The sequence below is a fragment of the Diceros bicornis genome, chromosome 11 (genome assembly GCF_020826845.1).
Source record: "Diceros bicornis minor isolate mBicDic1 chromosome 11, mDicBic1.mat.cur, whole genome shotgun sequence".
In the NCBI taxonomy this organism is placed as follows: Eukaryota; Metazoa; Chordata; class Mammalia; order Perissodactyla; family Rhinocerotidae; genus Diceros; species Diceros bicornis.
Window position 1 is genome coordinate 42,437,639 of NC_080750.1, and position 14,111 is coordinate 42,451,749.

General features: G+C 36.7%; 1 protein-coding gene and 1 pseudogene across 1 annotated transcript in view; one reads left to right on the top strand and one right to left on the bottom strand.

The window, feature by feature from the left end:
• The window catches only part of DCHS2 (dachsous cadherin-related 2), a 242,228-nt gene that overhangs the window by 123,791 nt on the left and 104,326 nt on the right, over nt 1–14,111 (bottom strand). The gene's annotated exons all lie outside the window — the stretch shown is intronic.
• Nucleotides 2,616–3,154, top strand: LOC131411597 (peptidyl-prolyl cis-trans isomerase A-like; annotated as a pseudogene).

Below are 14,111 nucleotides of genomic sequence, written 5' to 3' on the forward strand. Positions count from 1 at the left end.
TCTTGATCTCAATTTACTTGTTTTAGACTGAGATGAATTTGATAAGTTTTACTTTAAACTTATTCCAACTCAGAACTGTTCTCCCTTAGCATGATCTTTCATAAATTTAATGGAGATATTATAAAAATGCAAAATATTAATATGATATTAATATCTCCCTGATTCCATTATTGGTTTCCTGAAATTTAAAGAATTTTTTTCCCACTTCCTTCGTTTTAACATCTGAGTAAGGATGCCTCCATATGAAGGTGTCATGGAGACAGGAGACAAATTGAGAACACTGGCTCTTGAAAGCATGTTTACATATTCCACAAGTGGAATGGATCTATTTGCATTCCCCTCATCAGCATTGCAACCCCCAGCCCATCTGGGAAGGTATCCTCTTCAACAACTGGGCAGCTTTGTTGGAGGTCACCTGCCCAGCCATTCACATCGGCACCCAAAAACCCAAAAGTCAACCCAAAGTCATAGGGTGACATATTGTCAGCAACATTGTCTTTTATCTACTCCTGCTAAATAATATCACTTAATTCAGTGATGTTTGTAGAAAAGCCTCAGAACTCAATCAAAAAAAATGAGCAATCAACAAAAAGAGTCCTAGAAAAAAATGGCTGCACTTTAGATGAAATTCAAAATTAAATAACTCACTTTAATTTTTTCTTATTACAATTTCCAAAATTTCTACCATGAGCATATAACAATTTGTTTGAAGAAACAAAGTTATTGACACAACACACTCACACATAGAACTTCAAATAGAAAGAAGAAAAGGAAAAAAAAGAAATCAAAAAATAACTTTTTACATTTGAAGTGCTTGGCCAACCACTGACCCCACAGCTAAAACAGGATTATAATACTGCAGTGAAAGTTGGATTCAGCATTGGGAACCACAACGGATGCAAGCATGGCGCTCCCTGAACACAATTTTGGCAAGTTCACCAACGACCTGTGTCTTAACAAGTCTGATAATCATGGCTCAGTCCTTATTTTCGACACCATTCAGCAGCTTTTCACACAGTTAATCATCTCCTTCTTACTGAAACACTTCCGCCATCAGACACCACACTCTGACCCTCCTTCTCCTTCTATACCTCACTGACTCCCTTCAGTTTCCTTTATTGGCTCTGAGTTTTCTTCCTGGCCTCTGAACACTGCAGCACCCCAGAGCTCAATCTTGGGACCACTTCTCTTTTCAATCCACACTCATTGCCTGTAGTGGGCTGAATGGTGACCTCTAAGAAGACATGTCCACATTCTAATCCCTGGAACCTGTGGATACTACCTTATATGCTAAAAGAGTGAATGTTACTTTATATTGCAAAAGACATGATTAAGTTAAGGATTTTGAGAGGAGCTTATCCTGGATTAGCCAGATGAGCCCTGAATCCAATGACAAGTGTCCTCATAAAAGACAGGTAGAGAGATCTGACAGACAGAAGAGGGCGAAGTGATGTGACCATGGAAGCAGAAATTGCAGTGAAGGGGCCACAAGTCAAGAAACACCAACAGGCATCAGAAGCTGGAGGAGACAAAGAAGGGATTCTCCTTTAGAGCCCCCAGAGGGAGCAACGCCCTGCCAAGTTTTGGACTTCAAGCTTCCAGAATTATGAGCAACAACAATTTCTGTTGTTTTAAGCCACGAAGTTCATGGTTATTTGTTATGGAAGCCCTAAGAAACTAATACACTCCCTGCGTGATCTGACCTAGGCCCAGGGCACTAAACCAACATATGTTCTCCCAATATTGTATCTTCATCTTGTGCTCCAGATTTATGCATCATCCTTCTACCAATTACATCCTCTCTCAAGGGACTAATAGGCACTTCAAATGTAATACGACTAAACAGATCTCTTGATTCCCATCACTCCAAAATCTGCTATTCTCCCAGTGGTTTTAGTGAATGATGCCATACATTCACTTTTGTAAAGGCCACCAGAAAGGCAGTCCTAAAATAACATCAGATCATGCGCTCTCCTGCTCAGAATCTTCCAATGGCTTCTCACCATACTCAGTAAAATCCAGCTCTTTAATTTGAGCCCTGGCTAGTCTCTGACCTCATCCTCCACTAACTCTCTGACTCACTCACTCACCTCTGGATACACTGATCTCCTTGATGGTCCCAGAACCCACCAGCCTATATAACGTGCTCCCTCATATCTTTCAAATCTCTGCAAATACCAGCCAATCACAAAGGCCTTTCCTGATCACTCTACCCAAGAGTGACACCCTCACCTCTGCCATACTCTTTCCTTTTACCCTGCTTTGCTTATCTTCAGAGCATTTGTCTCTACCCTACATTATATATTTTTATTTATTTGTTAATGTGTTATTTGTCTTACCCACTGGAATTTAATCTCCAGAGCAAGTATTACACTTATCATTCTCCTTATATCTCCAGCACTCACAACACTAGTGCCTGGCTCATAGTAAAAACACTATAAATATTTGTTGCATGAATGAGTGAATCTAACATTGTGCATAAAATACGAGCATGTTTTAGAAACAGTTTCATGAATATTCTATTTTGACTGTTAGAAAAAACACAGAAGTACAAGAACAAGATAGCTTTGTAGACACCACTGCCAACCTTCCGGAGCTGCACCACGTTGCCCGCCATGGTCAACACTCCCGTGTTCTTTGACATTGCATGACCAGTGAGCCCTTGAGCCATGTCTCCTTCGAGCTGTTTCCAGACAAATTCCCAAAGACAACAGAAAACTTTCATGCTCTGAGCACTGGGGAGAAAGGATTTGGTTATGAGGGTTCCCCCTTTCAAAGAATTATTCCAGAGTTTATATGCCAGGATGGTGACTTCACGTGCCATAATGGCACTGGCAGCAAGTCCATCTAAGGGAGAAATTTGATGATGAGAATTTCATCCTGAAGTATAAGAGTCCTGGCATCTTATCCAGGGAAAATGCCGGACCCAACACAAATGGTTCCCAGTTTTTCATCTGGACTGCCAAGACTGAGTGATTGGATGTTGCATGTGGTTTGTGGCAAGATGAAAGAGAACATGAATATTGTGGAAGCCATAGAACACTTTGGGTCTAGAAATGGCAAGACTAGACAGAGGATCACCATTATCCACTGTGAACAACTTTATAAATTTGACTTGCATTTTATCTTAACCATCAGACTGTTCCTTCTGTAGTTCAGGAGAGCACCCCTCATCCCTGTCTGTTTATAATACCCTATGATCTTTGTGCTCTCGCTGCCCGTCTTTGGGTTCCATCTTTTCCTTTCGCCCTCCAAGTCTTGCTGGATTGTAGAGTCAAGTTTATGATTACAAAATAAAAACTAAACAACACCAACCAAAGAACAAGATATTTCATAACACTCATCAAACACTCATTGAAGAATAATATTTTTACTTCTAAAACACACTCCATTAACCAAGCTATATCATCGTAGAATAAAATCCAAAATGCTAAAATTGGCAAAAGAAGAAAGAACTACCTTAAGGTATGTGGAACTATTCAGAGGCTGGAAACAGAACTGTGTTTTATTTCTACCTTTTAAAATGTATTTTCAGAGGAGTTGATAGAGCTATTAGATGAATAAACTGAATATATATTCTCAAGTTACAGTAAAAAAAAAAGTTACTGTCCTGATAACATGTTTTTATTGCCTTAATTGAAGCATGGGATTAAGAAACCCCTAATCCTACTGCTTACTGCTCACTCTTCTAAAAAAAGTAGCAAAAGGAAATTTTGTGAAAGGAGACCAACAGGTGTGGGTGAGGTGGTAACTTTTCCTATGAGGCATTACAAAGTAAACAAAGCAGTGTGACCTCAAAACAGAATTGTCAGGCAGATCACTAGAACTGCAAAACTAAGACCTGAAACATCCTGGTAAACCTACATTTTTTCTATATAACAAAGGAAACATCATAAACAACTGAGGAATCTGGGTTTTTCCACATAAGTTGCTAGAAAAATTGGCAAAGTACATGGGGAAAAATCAAGTTTGATATTAGCCTCAGGCCAAAATAAATTCTATACAGATATGTTAAATGTAAATAATGAAATAATTTAAAGCACAAAGAATATATAGCGGAATACTTGGCTGATTCTTATATTGGAAAGAAATTTCAAAGAAAAAGGAATTACAAAACTAAAACAGATGGACAAAAATCACAAAGGATAAATTCAATACAATGATTATACAACCTTTTAAAACTCCACTATGTGAAAAATACCATACACGAAAAAATTTAAAGGCAAATTAGGTATGATATCTGCCATAAATATATATTTAAAAAAAGGTTAATATCTTAATATGGAAGTAGGTCTTTAAAAATAGACATAATACTGACTTCCCAATACAAAAACAGGCAAAGGACATGAACAAACAATTCACAGAAGAATAGATATATTTAAGATATTTAACTTAATTAGTAATCAAATAAATGAAAAAGAGAACAATATTTTTCAAATATTGGCAACCACTAAAATTGGAAAACATTAAAATAATTGGCAAACATTAAATTAATATCAAATTGGCAACCATTAAAATAATAGCAAATTGGTAACCATTAAAATAAACTATTAATTGGTGGCAAGAGTGAAATAAATATGCACTCATTTTTAGAGCCTATCTGGAAAGTAAGTTTTTGCCATATACATATGGTAAACATTCTCCCAAACCTAAAAATATTCATCTCCTTTGACCCAGTTAGTATATTTCTAGAAATACATGTAGACAGTTATTTGTATGAAAGACATATAATGTAGCATTATTTATTCTAGAACCCCAATATCCAACAGTAAGAGTTGTTAAATAAATTATAATTGATGCATAAGACAGAATTCAATATAGCCATGAAAACTGTGGGTTTAAATACATATATTTAGTAAAAAAAGAAAACAAGGAAGCTAAAAAATTATATATAAAATATTTCATTTATGCAAAAAATATCCAACATATAGAATAAAAACTAAAAGAAAATAAGCCAGAGGAGGGAACACTTCCAAACTCATTTTACAAGGCTATCATTACCCTAATAACCAAAACCAGACAAGGACACCACAAGAAAAGAAAATTACAGGCAAATATCCCAGATGAACATAAATGCAAAAATCCTCAATAAAATATTAGCAAACCAAATTCAACAATATATTAAAAGGATCATATACTATGATCAAGTAGGATTTATTCCAGGGATACAGGAGTGGTTCACCATCTGCAAATCAGTCAACATGATACACCACATTAACAAAATGAAGGATAAAAATCACATGATCACCTCAATAGATGCAGAAAAAGCATTTGACAAAATTCAACATCCATTTATGATAAAAACTCTCAATAAAGTGGGTATAGAGTGAACATACTTCAACATAATAAAGGCCATATATGACAAACCCACAGATAACATTATTCTCAATGCTGAAAAGCTGAAAACTTTTCCTCTAGGATCATGAACAAGACAAGGATGCCCACTCTCACCCTTTTATTCAACATAGTATTGGAATTCCTCATCAAGCAATTAGGCAAGAAAAAGAAATAAAAGGCATCCAAATTGGAAAGGAAGAAGTAAAACTGTCACTATTTGCAGATGACATGATATGATATAGAGAAAACCCTAAAGACTCTATCAAAAAACTGTTAGAACTAATAAATGAATTCAGTCAAGTTGCAGGATACAGAATCAATATACAAAAATCTATTGTGTTTCTATACACTGATAATGAACTATCAGAGAGAGAAATTAAGAAAACAATCTCATTTATAATTGAATCAAAAAGAATAAAATACCTAGAAATAAATTTAAACAAGGAGGTAAAAGACCTGTACACTGAAAACAATGAGACACTCATGAAAGAAACTGAAGAAGACACAAATAAATAGAAAGATATTCCATGCTCATGCATTGGAGGAATTAATATTATTAAAATATCTATACTACCCAAAGCAATCCACAGATTCAAAGAAATCGCCACCAAAATTCCAACTGCATTTCTCACAGAAATAGAACAAACAATCCTAAAATTTCTATGGAACCATAAAGACCCAGAATAGCCAAAGCAATCTTGAGAAAGAAGAACAAAGCTAAAGGCATCACACTTCTTGATTTCAAACTGTATTACAAAGCTATAGTAATAAAAATAGTATGGTATTGTCATAAAAACAGACATATAGGTCAATGGAACAGAATAGAGAGTCCAGAAATAAACCCACACATATATGGTCAATTAATTTATGACAAAGGAGCCAATAATATACAATGCAGAAAGGACCATCTCTTCAATAAATAGTGTTGGGAAAACTGGACAGCCACAGGCAAAAGAATGAAATAGGACCACTATCTTACACCATACACAAAAATTAACCCAAAATGGATTAAAGACTCGAATGGAAGACCTGAAACCATAAAACTCCTAGAAGAAAACACAGGGGGTAAGCTCCTTGACATCGGTCTTGGCAATGATTTTTTGGATTTGACACAAAAGCAAAGGCAACAAAAGGAAAAATAAACAAGTGAGACCACATCAAACTAAAAAGATTCTGCACAGCAAGCAAAACCATCAATAAAATTAAAAGGCAACCTATGGAATGGGAGAAAATATAGAACTATATATAAATATAGAAAATATGGAACTACCATATGATCCAGCAATCCCAGTTCTGGGTATATATCCAAGGAAATGAAAACAGGATATTGAAGAGATGTCTGCACTCCCATGTTCGTTGCAGCATTATTTACAATAGTCAAGATATGGAAACAACTTAAGTGTCCATCAATGGATGAATAGATAAAGAAGATGTGGTATATATACAAGGGAATATTATTTGGCCATGAGAAAGAAGGAAACGTTGAGGTCATTTGGGACACCATGAATGAATCTTGAGGGCATTATGCTAAATGAGATAAGTCAGACACAGAAAGACAAATACTTCATGGTATTACTTATAAGTAGAATGTAAAAAAAAGTCAAACTCATAGAAAGAGAGACTAGAAAAGTGTGCCAGGGGCTGGGAGTGGGAGAAATAGGGAGAGGTTGGTAAAAGTGTACACACTTTCAGCTATAAGATGAATAAGGTCTTAGGATTCAATGTAAAACATGATGACTATAGTTGATAACACTGTATTGTATAATTGAAATTTGCTAACAGACTAGTAGTAAATGTTACCAAAGAAAGAAAAAAAGTTAAGTATGTGAGGTGATGAATGTGTTAATTAACTAGATGGGGGGAATCCTTTAACAATGTATACATATATGAAGTTACCACAATGTACACTTTAAATACTATATATATATATATATATATATATATTTTTTTTTTTTGGTGAGGAAGATTAGCCCTGAGCTAACATCTGTTGTCAATCCTCCTCTTTTTGCTGAGGAAGATTGGCTCTGGGCTAACATCCATGCCCATCTTCTACTACTTTATATGTGGGACGCCTGCCACAGCATGGCTTGAAAAGCAGTGCGTAGGTCCATGGCCCGGCCGCCACTGAAGCAGAGTGTGTGAATTTAATTGCTATGCCACTGGGCCAGCCCTGTAAATATCTTATAATTTTAAATGTCAATTATACCTCAAAAAAGCTGATATTAAATAAATAAATAAATAAATGTAAATAAGCCAAATGTTAAGTAATGTACCTTGGGGAATAAGTGATTTTTATGTTCTCATTCCATTTAATTTTTTGTCCAGATTTTCACAAATAAAGATAGTTTCATGGAAACAAGATTATGGAAAAGAAGCTAAGCATCAAAAATAGTAAATACTAAAAAAAAAAAAAAAAAAAAAATGTACTTGATAGGCATTTGCCATCTATTTATTCAGCTATTTGTGAGTACATCCTCTAGTATCTCATTCTTCAAGACCCCTAAGCATGGACGTACAGGAGTCACAAGGCCTGGGGCCTCACTGATTTCTGAAGCAGGAGTTGGCCAACTTTTTCTGTAAAGGGCCAGATAACAAATATTTTAGGCTTTGCAGGTCTTATGGCCTCTGTTACAACTACTCAACTCTGTCATATTAGCAGAAAAGAACCACAGACAATACGTAAACGAATGGCTTTGTCCCAATAAAAATTTTATTTATAAACACTAAATTTGAATTTCATATAATTTTCACTTGTCACAAAATATTATTTCTTTCTCTCTTTTTTTTTTCCCATCATTTAAAAACGTAAAAACCATTCTTAGCTCACAGGTGCTACAAAAACAGAACAACAGGCTGGATCTGGCCCATGTGCCATAGTTTGTCAACCCCTGATCTAAAGCATAGCGAGAAATCTTTAGCTAGAAAAACAGAGTCAGCACTTCTAGTCCAAGAATATAACTTTGAAGGAATTTCAGTCCAATGTGTATCAGGGGCTCATTTGAGATCCTGTATCTGAGCTGGTTTTATAGGCAAGTTTATTCTCCATTGATCGCTGCCTCTATGTTCTATTCCTACAGTAAAGCTAATTATGTTTTTAAAAAATGAAGTACCCAAACCATTTTATTAACAGAATTAAATTTTTATATCATGTCTTTATATTTTATAAAAGTTTATTTTAATAATGCTTGTCATTAGAAAAACTAAAACTAAAAAAACATTATTTACTGCACAACCCAATAGCTATTTTGTGAAGATCCTTTTAGTCTTAAATACAAACACACATTCAAATCAAACAAAACTAAAACCCAAACCCTCTCCAATGTACCTATGCTAAAAGGAATCAAAGGAAGTTGAAGTTTGAGGAACAGAGTCACTCACCCCCATAGCCCATGGTGGGCCTCCTTCCAGCACTCTTCTCCACCAAGGACACTGTATTAATGAGGTCAAATTTTCCTTCATAGGTAGGATATTCATCTTTAACATAATTAACAGATATTTATGGCATAAATTTAGGTTGCCAGTAGCTGATCCACTGATTGGTACTTTAAAAATCATACTTGCTTTTGATTTATTAACTAATTTCAGTGATCTGATTAAGGCTGTGGATACTCTTCATAATCTCGTGTCAAAAGAACAGATAGAAATACTGGTAGCAATTATAAGTAACTGGTTGACTCAATATTAACATTCAAAAGTCAACTCACTTTAATATCATAGGTAATAATTCACACACATGCGCTAGCACACATACACGAAGGAGCCAAAATATACCTACATCTTTCACTTCCAGATACACTTGCAAAACAGTTTTGACATCTAGTTTCACAAGTTCTAACTGCATGAGTTTCAAGGTCTCTATTTAATTGTTTGTTATTAGCATTAACAGTGTTAGTAACAAGAGTAAAATTCTCTTCAGTCTGTTTCATCTGATCATCTAATATGTACTGTTGTTCTCTGTATTATTTTCACAAACAATATCACAGTATAACTTATTTAATTGTTCAAGACAACCATCATTTTCAGATATTTTATACTACTCTTCATTACCAAACTATAATAAAATTAAAGAAAAAAATTATGTTTCAAAAACAAATCAATCTTTAATTGAATGCTTCCACAGTATTCTTACAGGTATCTGGAACCCAAAGAATTATTTTGCGGGAAACATTTTGTGTACCTAAAAATGAATTTGGATTACAAATACTATATGATTATCAGAGATATTCACAATGTCTAATACCATAAATCCTTCAATGACAAACAAATTCATGAGAGGATCTAGCTAAATATTTCCTCCTGAAGGTCAAACATAAATTCTTCAGCCAGCATGAGCCTTATATGAGATCCGGCAGAAGGAACAGGCATTATAAAAGCTGATATCCTATTTTTTATTATTTCTTTCCACCTCTAAGATTTCACAATGGGATTTATTTTCATATAATTTATTTTCAATAATTTATTTTCATATCATGAATACTTTCAAACTGCTGAGTAAACATCTTCTTTTCTCTCTCTGGATTCCCTGCTTTGGTTGATCTCATCTAGTCTCATGATTTTAAATACTTCCTATACGAGGACAACCCCAACTTCATGTCTCTAGCATGAACCCCCTCCTTGTGCTCCAGACTCACAAATGGAAGTACCTCCACGACTTGCCCACTAGGCATGGTTCACGGGCATTTCACATTTCACATGGCTAACATAGAACTTGCAATTTCTTCCCACCCACTGCCCCAAGTCACTTCTCTGTCTTTTCCAACCAAATGGCATATACATCCACCCTCTGGCTCAAATCAAAAACCTAGGAGTTACCATTCTACTCCTTCTTCTAACTGTGAGAAAAAATGGCTAGCAAAATAGCTGTAGACTAACTATGTCCCTTAGCTTAGAAGTAGAAGTTATGGAATCATGGTGAAAGAGCAAGGGAGGTAAGTACAGGCCACTGAACATATATAAAATACTCGACGTAAAAAATAATTAAATAAGCTCTGCTTCTATTTTTTTCATTACTGTTTTATGTTAATTTTGCCTTTCAGATTGAGAAAGACAAAAAATGTTGATAATGTCCAGAGAATGTTGAAGATATTCTCATTTTCCAGTAAAAAACTGGAAACAATACAAAAGGTCCATCAAAATGGAGTTGGTTAACTTTAGAGCTATAGAGTGGAACAGTATGCATTTGTTAAGAAGAATAAAGCAGATCCACCTGCACACACATAGAACAATAACCGGAATATACAGTCACTCTGTTGTTTAACGACGAGGATACAGTCTGAGAAATGTATCATTAGGCAATTTCGTCATTGTGTGAACATCATAGAATGTACTTACACAAGCCTAGATGGCATAACCTACTACACACCTAGGCTATACGGTACTAATTCTATGGGACCACTGTCACATACGCAGTCTGTCATTGACCAAAACGTAGTTATGCAGCACATGATTGTATAGTTAAGAATAAAAGTTGTAGAAATTTACAGGTACGGTAAAATCCCACGTTTGAATTAAAAAAAAATAACATACGTGGTACAAAGGTCATGTTGCTTCTGAGTCTAGAGCTCACAGGCTAAGGGAAGAGAGGGGCTTTAATAGTGATCCTGGAGAGACAAGGACTCTTCTAGCATACTGTGGTAGGTAGGCTAGGGAGGGATTACCCCCCATCATGAGAGACGTCTGAACATTCCTTGCGTATTCCACAGCTGTCCAGGTCAAATGAAGGCCTTCTTCCTCACCTCCACCTCAGGACTAGAATCATCCCTTCTCCACTCCAGAAGCAAAAAGGGAAGGATCAGAGAATTACTGAGTTCAAGTTTACAAGAGAAGATAAGGTGCTGCAGGAGAGGAGGAAGAGTTAAAAAGACTGACAGACTGAGACAAAGGAATGCTTCTCCGAGACAGTGGCCACATGCAAACGAAAACGAAAGCCCAGGCCAGAGGACAGGGCAGATGGGCAGCGAGACTAAGAGATCCACACTTGACTTCTCAACCGTCGTGACACCATATGAGTGGCACGGCATGCAAGAATCTGAAGTACAAAGGGGACTTTCCCTTTTGGGGGGCTCCATCTGTGTGTTCCCCAGCAGGGGAAGAAAATCAGATACAATTTTCCCTGCCATCACCTGTACTCCTTCAACGTGAACAATAGGAGACGAAGGCGATGGGCCTCATGGTACTGCCTGACCCGCTGAAAGGTAAAACTCATTTCCTTTTGACCAGTTTCCTCACTCAAGATAGAACCCCATTGTGCAGAGTTGCATAAATGTCACTATTTCCAGAGAAAATAAAAACCTGAAGAATATACCCCAAACTCCTTACAGGTGTTCTCTCTTGGGATGCAATCATGGCAAATGTTCACTTTTTAAATGACATGTTTCTGTAACGTTTTCTTTTGAGCCTGCTTTACTTTATACACGCAAAAAAAGGCTTCTAGTATGTATGATTTTTTAGGATCATCCTCTCCCCACTCCACCCATGCAGGATGCCCTGACATGCATGCAAAGTCTAGAAAGGGGAGCTGGTTGTCAGATATATTTTTTTAAAGGGTTCACATTTAGGCATCTCATTCTCTTTGGGGAATGAACATCATATATTAGAATCATTTGACTTTTAGCTTTCAGTTGTCTCTCTCCTGTACATGTTTTGTAAAACTAAGAGATACCCTAAATTTATGCACAGAGGTCTTCCTAGGGGAGGGGAGCATTCTCAGACACACACACGGACAGGTGCACTCCAAACTCAAATTTCAAACCATGAGTTTGAAAAATCCTAATGAACAAGACAAATAGTGGGAAGGCAAAGTGAGGAAGTCCACAATATAAACTTAAGACTGTGAGTTCCAGTGCAGACTCTGACTTCCTGAAACATAGTTACCTGCTGTTTTCACACCTGCAAAAGCATCATGATCACAGCTGGCAAATGTTAAAGTTTGGAAACTTAAACTCCATCTAGCAGGTTTGCTTTCCTGGAGAAGAGAAGGCAGTGCACGCAGATCTAACGAAAGCGTGGGCTGCACTGTTTTGCCTCTCTGCCCCCAAGGCCGTCCCTTTCACAGAAATGTGTATGTATCGTAAGCGTACTGTTTAGGGGATTTCCTATCACATTTCAGTGTTCCCTTTATAAACACTTACAGGAAAGAAATTCCCCCAGGCTTTAGTTCCAGGAAAGCCAATGTTTCTTCTCCTGAGCAGCAGGAATGTTCCAACCTGGGGACTACATGAATCTTGTCACTATGGGGAATCCTATCAACTTTAATGCATGTCTCCATGATCTTGCAGGCTCTACTTCCATGTACTAAATTCTTCCTGGCTTCATCTTACTATTCCACTTCACTTACTTTTTGCCCTGATTTCTTTAATTTTATTTCATGTACTGAATTCCATGTCGTTTTGTTAGCAGCTTCATATTATTTTTTTAATTAGGTGGAGTACAAAAATACATTAACTTAATAAATACTGCCCAATAGAAATGGATGTTACAAGCATCACAACTATGATTAATAACTGACCAAGGAATGCAAACCTAGGAGATACTATTAGGCCAGAAGAGGTCAAAAGATCACTGTAAACATGCAGCTAAAATGAATTACGTGCAAAGCCTATTCCTTGCGAGTTAGAATGCCTATACATGGTTGACTAAAGTCCCCCTCACGTGGCTTTTCAACTCATCCCACAATGTTCCAAGGCAACAATTGGGCTTGAAACCTTTTGGTTGGGGGGGAAAGAATGGTCTCATATTTTAACACATATGCAGATGAGACAAAGACAGTATGAGGATAATAAGTGGTTATTTAAAATACAAACAGTATCTCTTCATATAAGATTTTAATTAGTTATTTTATCTCATGGTGGCATATTCATGATGTCTTCCACATCCCAATGCCACGAGTGCTGTCTAAATGCTGGCTATGTCTAAAAGATACTTTTAAGTGAAACAGCAGTCTTTTCCTGCCAAGGGATGCTACAGAGGTTTTCATTAAGGCATATCCCAGTCTAAATGCTCCAGTTTTCCAGAAATGTTCCTCTAGTCCATTCTTCCATCATTCCAGCCTAGACTTGGACATGCTCTTCTCCATGACCTGAAGTCTAAGAAGCACCACCTCACCACTTCTAAAAGCATGTCCTGGGACTCCCGGAATGAATTACATCATAGCTTGATGGTGTCTCCACAAGAGACACCAGGTGAGTGCAAGAGTGAGTAGAGACTCTTAAGGTGGCCTTGTTTCTATTCCCAAGCTGGCGTGACTCATTAAACACATACATAAATATTTATGATGCTCACATGGGATAATTCCTTGGTCTCAGGTACATCCATACTCAAGAATTTAAGAATTTAAGTAAGATTTATCATGCAGTTAAAAACATGGTTTTTATATCCATTTTATATCCATCCATTAATTCTCTCTCAAATCTGTAGTCACAGGTAAAGGAGTGGTGAAGAACAGAATGAGGGGGGAGGACCCACCCATACTTCTTTCCTGCAGCTCCATAGCTGTTATTAATGAAGGGGCCAGAGTCCAGAAAGGTCTCAGGGCCACCAATATCTTACTCCAGGCCAGACGAATACAGTACACAAGTTTCACTATTGAAATGGAAAGTACTTAAATCAGCACTATTCCACTTACATAGAAATGAAACATCAGGGTCTGTGTAGCGGTATCACAGCTGGTGGTTAAGCACAAGACTCCCCTCAGGAGCCAGTGGCTTTAAAACCTGGTTTTCTTTCTTAGCACCTATGTGATCTTGGGCACCTATGTGATCTTAACTTCTCTGTGC